Source organism: Euphorbia lathyris, chromosome 2 (assembly GCF_963576675.1).
Source record: "Euphorbia lathyris chromosome 2, ddEupLath1.1, whole genome shotgun sequence".
Lineage (NCBI taxonomy): Eukaryota > Viridiplantae > Streptophyta > Magnoliopsida > Malpighiales > Euphorbiaceae > Euphorbia > Euphorbia lathyris.
The window spans coordinates 12,707,192-12,711,920 of NC_088911.1; the positions used below are offsets into that span (position 1 = coordinate 12,707,192).

The window sequence follows — 4,729 nt, forward strand, 5'->3', positions numbered from 1 at the left end:
ATTAACTCAGCGTGTTGGTCAGCACGGGTGATTGATTAGTGAGACAATTTTAGTTCTATGCTGACTAAGACTGCTTGACTTGAGAGTTGGAAATTGACACTTGAGAGGTCAGCTTCCAACTTAGCACTCAGATTTACTCAGTTTCAGTTTTAACAATTTATAAGCTGAGTAAATATAACAACCAACACATGCACACATATATATATATATTGAGAGAAAGAGTTTAGAAGTTACTCAGCACGACTTATCCTGGTTCGGCCTCTCTGCCTATGTCCAGTCCCCAGTTCCTCCTGGGATTTTTAATCCAATACTGAGCTCTTTCAAGGTAGAGCACAAACCCTTTACAAGGCAGTGAGTATACAAGAGTACGTCCTCTATTCTTCTACTCAGCTCCTACTAAGTACTACAACCCAGCACTTAGATTTTCTACCACTGAATACTTACAACCAAGTACTCAGCTCAACACTCTCAATATACCTATTGATCACATACTTGTTCTTTTTCAACTAAAGAACACTTTAGATGATTACAAAACAATCAATCTAGCATTTACATAGAGAATAGAAAAGTTGGTGTAAGATCTTTTTGTATTTGAGTGCTTTCAAGATTTTCTCTCTTGTATTTTTCTTTTGATACTTCGGCAATGATCCAAGGTTCTTGATTGTCCTTATATAGAAGAAAATCTGGAATTGGATCATTTGAAATGTTTTAGCCGTTAACACCAAAACGGCTCTTTTGGGGAACATCTTCTGGTCAGCTTCAGACTGTTCCGCCATTCCCTTCCTCTGTTTTCTTCAGGCGTCAGGTTTTGTCTTCTTGCATCAGACTTGTCTTTTTGTGCCAGTTGTCTTTTACCAATAATCCATTGACCCATGTTTCTTGGAATTAGTCTTCTGTGTATTTTCGAGGCTTCAATTATTGGTGCAGAAGATTGGCAAACTTTGTCCTTTAGTGAACGGATCCTTCATGCTGTCCTGACTGTTACTTAGCTTCATTCGTTATCTTCGAATGTTCAACTTCCATGCTGAGTTCCTTCTTAGTCAGCTCCGTTCTGTTTATTCAATTCTGAAAGTCTTCTAATTTGGTCAGCTTCGTTCTGGTAGCTTTGAAGAAGACTTCTGAGACTGAGTTCCACTCCACTCAGCTTCTATTCTTTCATGCTGAGTTCCATTCACTCAGCTTGGCTTATGCTGACTTTTGTCCTGTTTAACTTTATATATATTTTTGCACTCAATATTGAACAAACACATTAGTACAATTTAAATCAAAGCATTTAAATTTAATTGCCTCTTAATCATGGATGATTTTGTCAAATCAAAATCTTGTGGAAAGGTGTTTCAACAATTTACACATTCTTTAACTAAATCAAGTTTCATACAAGCGAAATCCTCCATAGGATATTTCATTGCTTGGTTCATATCAAACTCGATCTTATCGTCTCCTATTCTTAAAACTACTTTCCCTTCCGACACATCAACTAGAGCACGTCCCGTGTTCATGAACGGTCTACTAAAGATTAGTGGACAATTAACGTCATATGCAAAATCTAATATAACGAAATCGGTAGGAAAAATAAATTTGTCAACTTTAACTAAAACATCCTCGATTATACCATATGGTCTTTTAGTGGTTTGATCCGCTAATTGCAAAACCATATTGGTACGTTTGATATCTACTTCTAAGTCTAACTTATTAAAAATAGATAATGACATCAAGTTTATGCTTGCTCCTAAATCACAAAGATGTTGAGCGATTTCCGCAAGTGCACGGTATACGCTTGTAGTAATAAAAGATATCGATCCCACAGGGAACGCTTTTTTAACAAAAACTTATTTTGAATCAGTTAGATTTATTTTGTAAGGTTTTTAATATGTAAAATCGTTTAATTGGATTTGGTTTTGAAATCGCTAGAATAAGGATTAGAATAGATTATAACAAAAGTTTAGAAAATACTTCTGATTTAGGGATGAATTTGCAAAACAGGAACGTTTAGTTCTTTAGAAAAGTAAACAAATGTATTCGTTTGCATTAAGCAAAGAAAACAACTTTAAACTTTGTATAAATTATAACGATGAAATAAATGACGGAACCTCTAATTTTAGGGCTTTGAACTATAGTCAATCTTCCTACGGTCGGGTAAGATCGCTACCTTAATCAAATTAATACTCTACTGATGATATTAATTTGTTAAGTGTTCAACAAAGTTTCCTTGTAAAGATTTTGAATTTAACTACGTTTTAATGAAAACACCAGCATCCACTTCGGATCCTTTACCAAAGTGCTGCATAAAAATCTATCGAATAGAACAGACTTTATTAGATGAAAAATAAATTGATACAAGTTTACAGGGAACAAGGAGCATGAAAACATTCGACGGCGTGCAAGTGAACGGGTTGTCAATCCTTTCCTTGGGTTTCGTTAGAGTTTGTCAGACTCAGGGGCGGATTCTCTACTCGATCTTCTCGCTGTAACTTCGTAATAAGGATACGGTCGGCCTCTACCAAAATGTGAACTAATATGAACAAATCTAAACGCTACTGTGTTTGTTATTATTGAATAAACAATGTGTGTACATCATATTGTTTTTTACAGAAATGAAATCTAAATTCTGAATCACTCGACTCAGAATTTCTTCATTAATTCTATACTAATCTCTTTCTTCTATCTATCATATCTTCAACTCTTTATTTATAGATGTTGAAGAGTCGTGATTGAAGTGTCGTGTCCGTTGTGAAGGATCGTATCCTTTGTGAAGAGACGTCTTTATCCACCCGAACGAACGCATTTTATCGAAAACGAAAGTGTGCAAATGGCTTCTTCCAGAATTTCTGAACTTACCGAGAATGCAAATTCTCGGCTGAGAATGGGGGAGCAAATATTTGGTCTTCGAACGAAAGCAAGGAGGGGCTGGTCGACGCATGTCACGACCGAGAATTCAGGAGCCGCGGTCGCGGCACGAAACTTTTTCCTAGTCTTCGACTTTTGTTCTCGTCCTCGATTTGGCGTTTTTGATCTTCGTCGTCTTTGACTCCTTATGTAGGGCTTTTCTTCTGTTTTTGATCCCTTTTCGTTCCTATTTGGACTGTACCAAATATTTAGGTACCTTGCATGAAAGAAACATATTCGAACGTAAAAGTATTCTAAACAGGTATAAATAGCATAAATTCGTAGCAATACTGATGTAATTATTGATGATATATTAGGTATATTTTGGGCTTAACAAAAGACAACTTGGGAATTCAATATCTCCCAATTTACAAGGAATGGTGAAACATCCAGGATCTTTGAGTTTAGTAGGCAAATTACTAGACACAATTGAACTACAATCTTCAGTTAGCGAAATGGATGAAATTCCTTCCCAACTGATTTTCTTTGAAATTAAATCTTTTAGGAATTTACCATAATTGGGAATTTGCGTAATCGCATCCATAAACGTCAAATTAATATGCAAATTTTTAAGTTTGTCTAAAAATGTTAAAAGTTGTTTATCATAGTCCTTATTGCGGACTTTGTGTGGAAAAGGTGGTTTGGGTACAAAAGTTTTTGTACTAGAGTCAATTGGTGTATCTTTTTGGTAAATCAGTTCCTGGTAAAGTTGAATTTCTGGGCATTTCCGGATCTAAGTAATTTTTCCCTGAGCGAAGAGTGATAGCATTTACATGCTCTTTCGGATTTTCTTCCGTATGGCTGGGAAGACTTCCCTCTTTGCGGGATGGAATTGATTTAGCGAGTTGTCCAATTTGAACCTCCAAATTATGGATGCTAGATGATTGGTTTTTAATAAGCTGATCGAATTTATTCTCGATTCGTTTAAAACCATCGTCGTGATTACTTATTTTTCCGCTCATAGCATCAATAAATTTGTCGATCTTAGAAGATAAAGTGCTAATCGTATCTCTTGATTGATTTTGATAATTAGTGGTACGATTCTGATTAGCATTTACATTATTATTATTATCTCTCCAGTTAAAGTTAGGATGATTTCTCCATCCAGGATTATATGTATTGGAATAAGGGTTATTAGTTTGGTTTTGCCCTTGGACAAAATTTACCTGTTCAATTTCGCTCATACCTTCATAATCCACATCCATTTGGATTGGCTTACCATTAGAATCGCATGGTGCCATAAACCTATCAATTTTGTGCGATAAGGCAGAAAATTGGGCTTGCAACATCGCAACTGGATCAAGATTCACTATACCTTTAACTGATGATGTAGTTGAGGATGATGGTTTCGCCACTGGTATATGTCCACGCTCCGCGGGCCACATACTACTGTTGATTGCCATTTCCTCCAAAAGTTCTCTTGCTTGGGCCGATGTTTTCTTCATGAATAACCCTCCAGACATAGCATCTAATGAACCTCTAGTTGTAGGATTCAATCCATTATAAAATGTTTGCATTAAAAGTTCAGCGGGCAGCTGGTGGTGTGGGCATAAACGTTGAAGTTCTTTAAAACGTTCCCAAGCCTTATAAAGAGTTTCATTATCATTTTGAGAAAAAGATGTTAACTCTTTTATGACTCTTGCGGTTTTTGCTAAAGGAAAATATTTTGATAAAAACGTTTGGGCTAATTGCTCCCAAGTTTCAAATGTTGCGGCTGGCATAGAAGTTAACCATTCTTTGGCTCGATCCTTCACAGTAAAAGAAAAAAGGCGAAGTTTGATTGCTTCCGCAGTCACATCTGTTATTTTAAAAGTGTCACAAATTTCTAAGAAATTTGTCAAAT

At 36.0% G+C, this 4,729-nt stretch overlaps 1 non-coding gene across 1 annotated transcript; it reads left to right on the forward strand.

Moving 5' to 3' along the window:
• The first annotated feature begins 4,419 nt into the window (after positions 1–4,419).
• LOC136221251 (small nucleolar RNA R71) lies at positions 4,420–4,526 on the forward strand. The gene has a single exon (XR_010685028.1). It is a non-coding gene; the product is annotated as a small nucleolar RNA R71 (small nucleolar RNA).
• The last annotated feature ends 203 nt before the right edge of the window (positions 4,527–4,729 follow it).